Source organism: Octopus bimaculoides, chromosome 18 (assembly GCF_046866305.1).
Source record: "Octopus bimaculoides isolate indiv1 chromosome 18, ASM4686630v1, whole genome shotgun sequence".
NCBI lineage: Eukaryota > Metazoa > Mollusca > Cephalopoda > Octopoda > Octopodidae > Octopus > Octopus bimaculoides.
This window is the reverse complement of record NC_142945.1, coordinates 49,568,262-49,583,985: the sequence shown is the minus strand read 5'-3', so window position 1 is coordinate 49,583,985 and position 15,724 is coordinate 49,568,262. Positions and strand designations below refer to the sequence as shown.

General features: G+C 33.8%; 1 long non-coding RNA gene across 1 annotated transcript; it reads right to left on the bottom strand.

Moving 5' to 3' along the window:
* Nucleotides 1–9,205: 9,205 nt before the first annotated feature.
* LOC149132068 (uncharacterized) lies at nt 9,206–12,160 on the bottom strand. Its single transcript, XR_016244874.1, has 3 exons — nt 12,011–12,160; nt 10,570–10,663; nt 9,206–9,336 (listed from the first exon to the last, which is right to left on the bottom strand). It is a non-coding gene; the product is annotated as an uncharacterized LOC149132068 (long non-coding RNA).
* Between the last annotated feature and the right edge of the window lie 3,564 nt (nt 12,161–15,724).

Here is a 15,724-nt window from a genome sequence, read left to right as displayed (position 1 = left end):
AAATGTTCCTATCGTTCCTGATGACGTCATATTACAACAAAAATGTATCCGAATTTACCTTCCGTACTTGTGGATATAATTACAATCGTACTAATCATTGACTAATATTGATATTTCCTCACCATATAATTGATTTCAGATTGGTTTATATTTTTAAACCGCTTCCATAACATAGGAAATGATATTCATGTATATGGCAGCGATGTTTGTTTAGCTTCTCAACGAGGTATATGTTATTGTTCTTCTCACTAATGTAATGATATTCGAAGAGAAATAACATATAAATTCAAATATATCACAGAGCAAAAGCGTTCAGAATAACAAGTCCAGGAAAAAGAAAACTAATTTGGTTTAATACTCACTTTAGCATGAATTGTAATAAGCAATAGAGTCAGAATTTTCTTAGCGGTCATAGAATATATCCCCATTAACTTCAAGTACAACAAGTTGTTCAATAAAATCTTCTTGAAACTTATCTCTAGTTGTATGAAAAACAACGTCATGTTGATAGCTCGCAGCAATAGAGCTAAATGAATATATAGGAACAAGCTATTCGCAAGACCAGTTTTCGACTGTAGCTAATCAAATATCCTGTTTGCTCAATGGCAAGTTTTTGATTTGTGCAACTATCGGAAGAATTGAAAGAGAATGAGAGGTAGAGAGCGAGAGAGAAACAGTGGGAGAGAAAGATATAAAACTGGTTGAAATGTAGACACTCGTAACACATCTACTCTTTCAGAAGAAATAATGAAAATGGAAATCCTGTATCACTATTTCTGTTGATTGAGTAGAAAATAATGGATTTCACAGTTCGTTGATATGTCCGTCTGTAACATTGCAACAACTTATGAGTCGAAATTAAAATATTGAATCTGTTCACCAATAGGTAAATACAAGGAGCTTTTCCAAGAAAAGTCAGAATTAGTATCATGTAGAAAGGACCATTATGCAACTATTTAACAAATACCATTCAAATATATACGGTAAACTATTTTTTGTTATTGAGGACATTTTTCCAGAAGAATCTGTTTCTGCTCGAGCACACCTTAATGCTATGAAAACATGGAAATAAACCAGGTCCACGATGCACTCGCATAACAAACTCAGACGCAAAGACTAAAATAAAAAACAAATCAGGTGTAACATAGAAACAGTTATATGCCTTCAGAAGACATATAATACGTACAAACCTGGAACAGGTGTAAAGCTTAATTTTGTTTTATATAATGTTACTAATTCGGTTTCTCTTCTGGTTTATAGAGATTTCATTTCTAACTCACGTCTTCAGAAGGTGTACTTTCATTTCTCATTCGATAAATATTATATGTTGTTTTTTTTTATTTTTATTTTCCTACGAAGACAAACATAATTTAACTCTAAGATTCTGTGTCGAAAGTATTTGATTCTTCAAAAATCAGAATATGTAATACATTCAGTTAGATACTTGACTGTTTGTAAGTAAAATATTCATAGTTAACATATTACTTCAGTTTGATATATGCATATATATACATATATGCATATATATATATATATATATATATATATATATATATATATATATATATATACGTATACATATACAATACATACATACAGACTGAGATATATATAAAGAGTGATAATAGATACATATGGATGCATGTGTGTCTGCATGTATACAAGTGTTCGCGTGTGTATGCACACATGTGTCTATATGTGTGTCTGCACACGTGTGTGTGTATATGCATGTGTTTGCGTGCGTGTGTGTGTGTGTGTGTGTATGCACATGTCATTTTATGTTTAATTTTTTGTATCTAGATTAACGGGCTACACTGAATCTAGAATCATTTATTAATAGCTAAACTTCATGGAGCGTTACAGAATTTTAAGAAAACATAATCCATATAATGGACGCCATTATATAAGTGATATCTTATTTTAGTGAAATGGAAAGATGAAAGGCAAATTCGTCCTTGCGAAGCTGAAAACATGAAGAGAATTTTCGGCAACGAAGTACCGAATGTTATTTCGTCTCAAACACAATTTTGATAATCCATTTCATTTGCCTTTTATCTATAACGAGTGATATCTATCGAGATTCCAAAGCTTCGTGAATTATTTTAGCAGTTTTCTGATAAAAGCTCTCAAGCTGCGGTCATCTAGTGTTATATTACGTTTTCGTCAGTCGAGTTTCTGCACGACGTGATTATCCAGTACGTTAAAAAATATTCAAGGTATAATTTCTAGAACAAATAGTTTCTATACATATTGAGTATGTGCATATATATATATATATATATATATATATATATATATATATACATTCACACACATACACGCACACACGCACTCACACACACATAAATTTATATTCTTTCACTTGTTTCAGTCATTTCAATACGGCCACGGTGGAGCACCACGTTTAATACACTACTGTATTTAAAATCGTAGTATGTTGGTGTATTACAATTCTTTGCTGTCATTGCAATATAATTATTTAATACAATCCTATGAATAGTTCTAGTTTTGTATTTTGAAGTGATTACGAATTTCAATTACATCCATGTCTAAGTAGCTGTCAATGAAATATTACACTAAATTAATATCATAGTTGTAGATATTCCAGTTTCTAGTAATCACGTATCTGAGTGTGTGTATTAAAGTATCTGCTTGCTGAAACACGAAACGTTTTAAATTCAAAACTTAGTGATGAATTTCTTAAATACTTAACGAAGAAGAAATGAAGAAAGATAATTTGAAGTGAAGTTTCTAAAATGAAATCGCTGCAATATGGAATGGAACGCGTTCGAGCACATTCAATTAGAATAAAAACTAGTTCTCCTTAACATGCAAGCCATTGTCAAACATCTATGGTAAAATTCGATTGAAGCGCATAAATTTCAAATACATCCTGATATTCGTGTGCCTGTGCCAAATAGGTAACTATTATGATCTGTGATTGATTATTAATAAGATGATTCAGTCCAGCTGTCGGGAGGAAACAATAAGTTTGTTGTAGAATTACGCAATTTAATATTTGAGATTTTGCCGATACTTTACATGAGCACACTTATCCATGATGGTGATATATGTGTCTGTAAGTAGAATATTGTTCTGCCTAGTTCATACGAGTTTAATGAGATTTACAGAAAGTGATCGACGATAAAAACGACATTGTATATAAACATCTGTGGATGTCAGGTGTGAATATTGACTTTACTAACGCACAAATATTTATGAAAAGTATTGTAGAAATACGATGAGAGGAAAATCATAAGTAGATTAGTGCATTATTATTCAAAAGCTGAACGGGAATCACATGTCATCGGTGAACGAGTTTTGGTGGTTTTAAATGAGCATTAAATATTACGGTTAGCTACCATAATTTGTCTGGATATTCTCAGCAATCTTTTCTAATCTAGGCACAAGACCCGAAATTTTAGGGGAGGGAGCCAGACGATTAGATCGACCCAAGTACGCAACTGGTATTTAATTTATTGACCCCCAAAAGGGTGAAAGGCAAAGTCGACCTCGGCGGAATTTGAACTCAGAACGTTGACAGACGAAATACTGCTAAGCATTTCGCCCGGCGTGCTCACGTTTCTGCCAGCTCTCCACTTTTGAATATTCTCAGTATTGAATAAGAAGTTGATACAATAGAAAAATAGAAAAGAACACAATATGTGTCAAATTAAGCTTATATTTCTAACCAATGCTATTGAACGTAATGTTTCATTAGTACCATATATATTTAAGCACTAAAATCTGTTTGGGAAACAAATGCAAACTTGCGAAAGTTCTTACTAAAATTTCCAGAATAATACGGCTGAAGGCAGATTAGATTCTCTCCTAGAATAGAAATGTAACATTACTCTGTAGACAGGAAAACCTCATATAACATTAATACCGCCCTAAAGTAAATAGTCTTATTACATAACGTCTTAAGAGGAAAAATGCTCTGTTTCAATCTCCTCTATTTCCCATGTACATAAAATAATAGCAACTAGCAAATGTAATTTTCCATTACTTTATTAATCATTAAAATAACAGTTCAGTAATTGTGAATTCAATTATGAATTTATTGTTGAAGAATTTTTTTTTTTTTTATTCATTTGAAATATAACATAATTGAAACCCTACAATATGTAAGCTGAAGATTTTATCGGTTCAATGGCTATCACCAATTATCGACTATATTGGTTTTCTAATAAACTAATTTCAGTTAGCGTCAACTTTGCATACAACAAATATATTTGTACTTTAAAACATTAGAGATTTATAATTCATAATGCTTCTTCATTATTGACAGGAAGCAATAAGACAGAATAACTTAGAGCAATACAGAACGACATACATGAGTGAACAGGTTTTCCGTCGGTTGTGATGATGAGTATTCAAACTTGCTGATCAAATGAAGTCTCTATTCATTGCAATATATTAATTTTTACGGCATAATCCTCATTGACGCATATTCTCAACAGATTCTATTCCATGTAAAATAACGCAATGTGTGTGTGAGGATGTTGGTCCTCTGGATTATAGACACTGTCCTAATGAACTGCCACTCAATATCCGGGTAACCATTTTAACTCACAGTGCCTAGATCAACTGGAGGTTATGCTAAACAGGACTGCCAAGACATAAAAACGCGGGGCCCTGAAATCGAATCGATTCACCCGAGTGATTTCCATTATTATACATTAAAACATAATAACATAGAGTAATAGGTATTAACACCCAATTGCTGAACGTGAATTTCTTAACATTTCCTCAAACCGTCAATAAGACAAGAAAACAAAAGGCAGTAATTTTAAACTTTGTTCTGACTGTGTATTAAGAGATATTACTCTATGTTGTGTTTTAACGATTAATAATGAAAATTATTAGGGTGAATCATGGACGACTAGTGTACGAGTTTGCTTAACACTCATAAGGCCGTCGCTACACGGAGACTGGGTGGACATTATCTACAATTCAGAGGACCACAATCGACGTACCCTGCGTCATGCTACATCTAGTAAAATACGTTAAGAATACGCGTCGCTCAGGAATATTCAGCAACAAATATAACACAATGGTTAGAAGGTTCACTTGATCGGAATATCGATCTATTCATTCCTTTCTGTGTCTCTGTATTGCACTTAGTTACTCTGTCCCATTTCTTCCAATAAATTAAATAGTTTTATTGTAGGCAATGTTGACACTGGCTGAAATTAGTTTATCAGAAATTAGTTTATTCAATAATTCGAGAGAGTCATTGAACCGATAGAACCTTCATCTTTCACATTGTAGGGTTTCAATTATGCTTTATTTCAAACGAATAAGAGAAGTTTTCTTTAACAATAAATTCCTAATTGAATTCAATATAATTACCTCACTGTCTTTTCAATGGTTATAAAGTAATGGAAAATTACATCTGTTTGTTGCTGTACATATTGTGTAGATGAGAAATGGTCTACGAGATTGAAACAGTGATATTCATCTCAAGACATTATTCAATAAGTTTATTTGCTTTAGGGCTGTTATATGATGTTTTCCTTTTCAGAAAGCCAAGTTTCATTTTCTTTCTTGGTGAGAACTTGTCATGCCTGCAGCAGCGTAAATTTAAAAGTTTATATTTGAACTTTCGCATGTTTCCGTCGTTTCTTATTCACAAACCAAAGAGATGTTAATACGCTGTTAATAAAACATTACATTCCATGACTTTAATCGGGAATATAAGTTTTCTTCGAAAAACTTTTGTTCTTTCCGAAATTTCTATTGTATTAATTATTTATTCAATAAACACAGCGATCTGGCAGAAATGTTAGCACACCAGGCGAAATGCTTAGCGGTATTTCGTCTGTCTTTAATTTCTGAGTTCAAATTCCACCGAGGTCGACTTTGCCTTTCATCCTTTCAGGGTCGATAAATTAAGTACCAGTTGCGTACTGGGGTCGATGTAATCGGCTTAACTCCCCACCCGCTGCCAAAATTTTAAATCGATATGTATTTGAGATTTATGCTCTCGTATGAGTTTTATTCCTTCATATAATCGAAGTATTTTTAACGTAAACTTTTGACAATAGCATGTATGCCTAGTCCATTTAGATCTTCGTTAAACAGGATTATCATTCTAATTCGGTATCCATTATGAATTATAGTTATTTCACTTCTCACATTTGACTTTAGATATTTTGCTTTCATCTATCCTTCATTAAATATTTCACTCATTTAACAATAACATTGAGTTTCAAGTTCTTTGATGCCTCACAACCCAGAGTCTTTATTACAGCCATTTAGATGTTTGATTGTTAGAAAGTAAAATGTGTTTAATAGTTTATCAATGGTAATTTAGAACATAAACTAATCCAAATTCGCCATTATTTTCAATACAGAAGTGAAGTCAGTCATGGGACTGATGGTTTTTATATAATATTCTCTTTCATTGCAATGAAAGCATTGAAATAATACACACCGAGATGTTTGGTTGTTTGCTTTCGATACCGGGGCGCGGCGTAATATAATTGCGATGTAGAAAACTGAAGGTTCGGTCGAATGTTTGTTAAACAATACACAACATCTGTTTAATTCATTATTATATCTTTATTTATCTAAATATTTATACATACACACACACATATATATATATATATATATATATATATATATATATATATATATATATATATATATATATATATATATATATATATATATATATATATATATACACACATACACACGCTTATATATATAATTTCATCGGACTTTTTATTCAGGATTAATGAGATGTATGCAGACACGTTTGTAAGAAAAGTAGAAACAAATGTTGATTACAAGTTTAGCGTTGGTAATAACATATTTGAAAACAAATGAGTGTTTATTATTTACATTATTTACATTATTTACATTATTTACATTTGACAGATATTTGTCCTCATCTTGTTTGTTGTTATCGCTGCATTGACCATTACTAAGAAAGTTGTTATATCAATACTACGAAGTTTCAGGAAATGTATAGAAACGAGTGCATGAGCCGCGCCCAAGTTTACGAATGATTCAGGCGTTTCCAAGATGGCCGAAAAAGTGTCAACATTGATGAAACATCTGAGAGTCCAGCAACCAGTAGAACTGAGAAAAACATCGCAGATATACGTGCAGCTGTGAGGGAAAATCGTCGAATCACCATCGGTGAATTATCAAAGGATGTGCAGATTATTTACGGTTCAGTTCAGTCCATTATCACTGAAGTCTTGAATATGTGACGCGTGTCTGGAAAACTTGTGCCAAAACTGCTTTCATCTGACCAAGAAGCAAGGAGACATTCGAGCTTTAGTTGCACAAGATCTCCTAGATCGTGTCGAGAACGAGGAACACTTTTTGAAAATTTCCGTAGGTCTCTGACCCGGTATCGCCAAGTTTTCCGCAAGATTTGATCAGGTTCTCCGCTCAACTTACTCTGTCGTGGTCAGCGCGACGATCGCATGCTACACCTGTTCCTTCCAAGGACTGCTGTAAACAGCGGGAGTGAGCTGGAACGTTAAAAGTTAGTGTGCTTGCATAGCAGTGTTCAAGGTCAGTCTGTGCCAAGCGGCTTCACTTTGAATGTTTTAGCGTCGTTACTATAGCAACAGCCGGATACTTAGTGTATGTGTAAATATGTAAGTATGTATGAATGTAAGTATGTATGTAAGTATGTATGTAAGTATGTATATATAAATGTATGTATCTATCTATCTTCTACCTCTCTATGATTCTATGCGTGCTTGTAAAATATGTTCTCCTTTCCATATCGTGGGCATTTTATTTTAAACGTTCAATTTGAGATAGAGTGCTTTAAGTTATCCTTCACTAAATATTAAATCTATTTAGCATTAGGGCTTTGTGCCAAAGGAGCATGATGTATTATTAACCAAATTCTTTAATGCATCCACTTAAATTATTTACTGTTGGAAATTGAAATGCGCAGAGCTAAAATATTAATTTAGTGTAATATTTTATTGGCGGCATATTAGATAAGGTTGTAATCTAAATTCCGGATGGTTTTTGATACAAACTGAGATAATTATAGGTCTGGATTAAGTAATGTTCACTAGTATTGCATTGACAGGTTGAGATAGAGAGAAAGGTAGTGAGAGAGAGAGAGAGAGAGAGAGAGAGAGAGAGAGAGAGACAAGTATATTTGTACAAACATATGGATAATACACATATGTACATATGCACATATCTACATATGTACATATATATATATATATATATATATATATATATATATATATATATATATATATATATATGCACATATACTTGCATGCATCTATGTATAATTAGACAAAGGAGCACTCCGTCGGTTACGACGACGAAGGTTCCAGCTGATCCAATCAACGGAACAGCCTACTCGTGAAATTAACGTGCAAGTGGCTGAGCATTCCACAGACACGTGTACCCCTAACGTAGTTCTCAGGGAGATTCAGCGTGACACAGAGTATGACAAGGCCGGTCCTTTGAAATACAGGTACTACTCATTTTTGCCAGCTGAGTGGACTGGAGGAACGTGAAATAAAGTGTCTTGCTGAAGGACACGCTTCGTCGCCGGAAATTGAACTCACAACCTTACAATCGCGGGCCGAATGCCCTAACCACTAAGCCACGCGCCTTCACATGTGTAATTAAATATATGAACAAACACTCACACACAGACGCACAGATACAGACATATACATATATTCATATGTATGTGTGTGTGTGTGTGTGTGTGCGGGGGGGGGGGGGGGGGGGTTATGGCAAATATACACACTCAGATGTACACCAACCTACATACATACACATGTATTTGTGCGTGTATGTGTGTGTTTGTGTGTGTGCGTGTGTACATACACGTACACAAGACCACCTGGGTTTGCTAGAATCACTTTATCTTTCCTCCTCCAAAATATGGCTCATTGAATTGATGCTACGACAGCAATTATTACAAAATAATTCTTCTTTCTAGTTTTGGCAGAAGGTTAATTTTAAGGTGAAGAAGGAAATTTAATTTTATAGACGCCACTCCTTTGCTAATATTTTATCGTATCGAGTCCAAAAGAAGCATGTCAAAGTTGACCCCAGCGTTATTTAGAATTATAACCCTAAATAGTTGCAAGAAGTACCCCTTAACATTTTGGCCGACGCTGGAGCGATTCTGTCAGTTTGCCATATCAATTATTGCACAAATAATAATAAATGACGAAATAATTATAAGAAAAAGAAAAAACACCTGTTTTATTTAAGATATTACTTTAGCAATTGGCTGTATGGCGTTGAACCATCACGTTATAACACTCGGTATCATCCTCTAATTTTTTACACTTTTCTTTCATCATTTTCATGAGCCTGAAAGAGAAGAAAAAGATATTTTAATCAAATTAATTTCAACCGTGATACTCCCAACCAGTTCACTGCACTCCTGTCGAGCACCAGCCGAAACTTTTCCTCGCATTTTCTTAATTTATAAACGTCTATCTCGCCACCTCACTCCCTCTTATTTCTTTACGTCCCACAAGGGGCTACACACAGAGGGGACAAACAAGGACAGACAGACAGATTAAATACTTACACACATACATAAATGGCCGAAAAAAGGTCGATATTGACGAACGTTCTAGGAGACCCGCAACCAGCAGAACTGAGAAAAACATCGCAGATGTGCGTGCAACTGTGAGGGAAAATCGTCGAATCACTATCCGTGAGTTATCAGGATGTGCAGATTGTTTATAGTTCAGTTCGATCCATTATCGATAAAGATTTGAGCCTGATCATTTGTAATGTACGAATTAAGGATGTTCATTTTCACTCCAAGATCTCAAGTTTAGCCATATTTTCTTTAGATAGGTTGATACATATCTTGTTGCATCAATAATAGTGGTTATGAGGCTGAGCGTGCATACTGAGCATTGAATTTATAAACTCCAATGGTCACTAGGTATCAGCTGTCTCTTCTATTGATCTGACCACATTGTGTTGAGAAGGAAGCTAACTTTAGCAACAGATCATATTTGTCCCTTGTGGTCCCACAAAACAAATCCTGGACGGTTATATTTTAACTTTGTGACTGTTTTAACTTTTAAGTTCCACCAATATTTTTTTTATTATCTTCTCCCAGCCTGTTCTGACCACTGCGTCATCCCGAAGTTAATATGTGGAAAATATTCACTAGCAGTTGGCTACAATGTGTTGATGTCTTCTGTCTTGGTCTTGTAAAGCCTACATTTGTTGTCTGTCAACATTTTCTCTCTCTTATGGTGGAGGAACTTGGTCGGGATCTCCTGTGTATGTATGTATGTATGTATGTATGTATGTATGTATGTATGTATGTATCATATTTATGTATTGATGGATGGATGGATGGATGGATGGATGGATCCCTTTCCAGACATAGTAGTGTGTCTAATTGATCAGGATTAATAAATTATTTATGCATGGAAGTTTGTGAACGATTCAAAGATATACAACATAAAAATAGCATGAGCCGAAGCTCTAGTAGTAGTAGTAGTAGTAGTAGTAGTAGTAGTAGTAGTAGTAGTAGTAGTAGTAGTAGTAGTAGTAGTAGTAGTAGTTTACACTTACCTGCACGAGTCTACATCGCTTTTGATAGGTCCGACTTTACTCACTTCAGTTTGGCACAAGTCATGAGCTTTCTGGACGCATGCGTTCTCGTCGACTGACATAAAGAAATGAAGCTTTAATATTTCTGACACCTATAGCATGCATTTGTATTATTTATCTTAAGAGTTATGATGTATCCGTATAAATGAAGCCCATCATGCATGTGTGTGCGTGTGTCTCTGTCTGTGTGTGTGTGTCTGTGTCTGTGTCTGTGTGTTTGCGTGTTTCTCTTGTGTGTGGGGGGGGGGCATTGGCATTTGTTTCTTCTTCACACGACCTCGATGATCCTGTTGAGATAGGAGTAGAAAGAATTCTCGATTATACAACCAGAATAAAGGGTAGGGACGTTATTGAGAAGGGGATGGTGGATGAACATGAGCCTTTCACTGATAAATGTGAGAGCCAGAATGAATTTTTTCACTAGAGAAGTCTCTGGTTTCGCTGCTCTATCAAATATTTTGCCTTTCCAGAAAAAGATGTAATTCGAGCCTTCATTCTGATGTCCCATAGCAGTCTTTATATTTTCAACTTGATATCCAGTGTCTTCCACATGTTGATCAATATATGTTCTTCTTAGACTGCCAATACTCGTATGTCTGTACATAGGCTTCCAGACTAACTCTCCGGAAATTACTTCTCCAATAGTGTCATACATAACGTGTTCTTTCTCTGATTACCCAGGTGATGGAAGAAAGACTGGCATACAGTTGCTGCTGTGTAAGTCGTTGCTACTGATAAAGATGAAAAAACACATGAATCATTTCTGTTTGTATTGTACATCATCAAGCTTTTTTTCGGGCCTTTTGTGCATTGTCCATGCTGAACCATAGAGAGTAGCGATTTCACGACTACTTTACAGAAATTCTTGGACAGATTTTCATAGTTTCAAGGATCTTCGTAGGGGACACGTACAAAAGTTTTGGTATTGCTCTTTGTTAATTTCACAAAGGCGTTCGATTCTGTGTACATTGTAAATATGACAGATATACTGCTGGCCAACGGAGTTCCTAAAGCGACAGTTGTTTTCTGACGGTGACTTATCGAAACACTCATGCAGAAGCGCGCTCGCCGCATGAGGACGAGTGTTTAGCCTTGCTTGACGAATTTCTAAATTTGACAATTTGTCCAATGTTTGTCGAATCGTTCCCCTCTTGGACGCAAATGATGTAATGCTCAAGTGGCTTTGAAGAGTTATGTCCACGGTTTTTTCTCCTTTATGCAATACCGACCTGCATTTCGTCATTTAAGAAGTCGGTAAAAAAAGCGGTAGGCAATACACGGGACTAAACATTAATTACCAGCTAAACCCCTCACGTACCACATGATCTCTGGCCTTTATCTAATGACTTAATCCAGTTATATAGAATAACCGTTAAAGGAACAGAATAGAGGAATTACTTACCAGCACTTACGAAGCTGCCCAATATTAAGAGACAGAGAATGATGACCAATTTCATCCTGGATGTTTTTCTGGTTGTTGAAGAAGTTGTAGAGTTATGCAGCGGTTTGATGTGGGTTAATGCAATCAGATAGACCCTTGCTTTTATACTCATAAAATGCGCACCAGGTGCTAAAATGCATTGAATGCAATATAATGCATTTAATAGCTTTAGAAATGCAATATATTGATTTCATTCTTGACGGCACTTATTATGTGAAATTTAATAATAATAACAATAATAATAATAATAATGATGATGATGATGATGATGATGATGATGATGATGATGATGATGATGATGATGATGATGATGATTCCTTAAAATGTAACGTGGTTTATTCACAATACACCCATGACTGTGGGATTTGGTGAATATAAAAGGGTTACAAACATAATGACCTTGACGAAAGCTATACATTCATAGATATATAGTTAAATGCAAAGTATAATACAAAACATACGTATAGACGGGAGTGTTGATATGCACACACAAACATACAAACACACACGTACATGCGTATGTGCGTATGTATGCATGCATGCATGTGTGTGCGAGTGTGTGCATGCATATATATATATATATATATATATATATATATATATTACATAACACTAAATAAGCCGATGTGTTTTTGTGTGTTTGCATGTACATATGTAGATAGATAGATAGATAGATAGATAGATAGATAGATAGATAGATAGACAGGCACACACACTCACGCTCATAGATATATCCATACATACATACATGCGTGCATGCATACATACACATATACACACAGGCACACACGCGTATATATATCCATACAATAATACATACTTCTGTAAAGGGATGTGAGAGAAATGACATAATGTTAGCAGCTGTTTATAATAAAACAAATGTTATCTAGGTTTTGATAGTCAGTATGAATGCCCTGATAGTCATTATGAATGCATATGCGTGCATGTGTACGTGTACAATGCATTGTATAAAAATGCTGCAGTATACAGCAGCTATAATGTGGCATACCTAATGCAGGCATAATGGGGTGCAAACGTTTGCGAAAAAAGATAAATATGCCATCTTTGAAATCATCGTAATAGCTTCTTCACTTGAAAAGTAACGATTTAAGAAAAAACCTGCTTAAACATTTGACAGTTTTATACAAAGATAACAATATAGACAAAATTACGTGCTTACAAAAAATATTGTGAATAATTTATAACACAAACAAACCAACAAACAAACACATACACATAGATATATATGCATATAGATGCATAAATACATATAAATGGATATACATATATTATTATATAAATATACATATATAGTGTATATATGTATATATGTATATAGATAAATAGATAACTTTCTTTATTAGCCACACAGGGCTGAACACTGACGGGACAAATACATGTACAGCTTTTCTTTTCGAAAATGAAAAAGAAAAAGGAGAAAAAAAGAGGAAAAGTGAAATTCCGATCAGACATACCTTTATATATGTATATATATATATGTGTGTATAGAAAGACCAACAAAAGAACTTGGAACACCAAAGATAAACTGAAGGTAAGGATTATGACAGCAAGGAGACCGTCCAGGAGAGATGCAGGAGATTCTGAAGTCATCTGGAGGCTGTGGTAGAAGCCAATGACGATTTTGTAGAATAAATTTACTCTTCAGTATTTCAAGATATTTTTATGTAAATTTGGTAAATATATCTGTTAAAATGAGATGTCAGTGTTTTTGTTTTTGCATCATTTAGACGACAGTTTATTCGCCGCACTCTCTCTCAAAGGGAAAGAGTACAGAAAGAGAAGGCAGTGATTGTGTCTGTCAAAGAAAGGGGGGGGGGAGACAGAGACCAAAGCATGAAATCTCACCAGCAGACACAACGTATTAAGCAATTTTAGAAGCTTGAATGCTTCTTTAAGCATTATGATATGTTTGAGGAAACAGCAGAGTTTTGCATACGTCATTAAATAGCAAGGACACAGAGATAATGGAACAAACATTAGAATTAGAGACGGGAAAATATCTGAGAAATACACGATTGCAATGTTGACCACAGCAAGAAGACAGCGTAAATAACAAAGGAAATAGGAATGGCGAAATTTGTCAAGCAAGAGAATTACTTTATCAATGACAAAAATCTTTCACATGGAAATCTTTTGAAAATCGATAAAGAGAAATTGTTTGACTTAAATACATTCAAACTAGACACAGTCTCCGATATTCGTAAGAGTATATTCGCAAAATGTTGTATATTATCCAACTCTATATATTTGAAGAGCAGATGTCTACTATCATTAAAAACATATAACCCCAGGCCATCCTATCAGGAGCAGAGTATAGATATATAAATGGAAAACGAACAAGCAAAGCATTTGGTGTTACTCGGCGTTACAGGCGTTTCGGTAACTGCTAAAATTTGTTCAAATGTTCAGTTAAAATTTCACCAATTTCGATTACCTTGATAACGTTCTATTAACAATTATATTTTCGAAGGTATTATTATTAATTCTTAATAATATGTCTATATATAGAGGGAGAGTGAGAGACAGAGAGACACACAGAGACAGACAGAAAGGGAGAGGGAGAGAGAGAGAAAGAAAGAAAGAAAATGGAGAAAGATGGATGCACAAATAATTTATTGTGTATGATACTAAGATGTTGAAATCTCATACAAATAAATTATTCATACATCCATCTATCTCCATTTTCTTTCTTTCTCTATTAATAAATATGTATTACTACAATAATCCCTATCGCATATCGCAGAGACTTTCTCATTATACGATTAACCAGTGGAATTTTGGGGTTTATATAATTCCTAATGTGGCTCTCACATCTTCGAATTGATCATATATATATATATATATATATATATGTATGTAAGTATATATATGTATGTATATGTGCATGTATATGTGTATTTATATGTGTGTGTAAGTGTGTGTATGTATATGTGCATGCGTATGTGTATATACATATGTGAGTGTGTGTATGTATATGTGCATGTATGTGTGTGTATGTATATATATATATATGTGTGTGTGTATATATGTTTATGTAAATGCAATTAAAACGAGTGTTCGATGTTAAGGTGAGATCTAAATTAAAGAAATGATTTTCTTGGTACATAATATTTGTTGTTATATATATATATATATATATATATATATATTTATTTATTTATTTATTTATGTGTTTCAGCCAAGTGGCTGCGGTCATGCTGGTGCACCACCGTAATTTTCATATATATATATATATATATATATATATAACCGGTGATAGGTAAAAATCTGCGAAATAAAACAGTACTGTACTGTATTTTTTTTTCATTATTTTTATAATTTGTATCTATTTATTTTATTATAAATGCAAAACAACATTATGGAGGAATCGACGTGAGCTTAAGTAATTAACCGCAATAGGTAACCGCGATATGGCTAAGGAGTACTATATATATATATATATATATATATATATATATATATATATATATATATATATATATATATATATATATATATATATATAATATATATATATATATATATATATATAATAATATTAGGGACAAAATCCAAAATTACAGGTAAAAACTCAATTAAAATCAATTTATAAAAAATCTAAATTAAATTGATATATGTGATAGTGGATTTTCATCGATGAGTTCTTGTAACTTG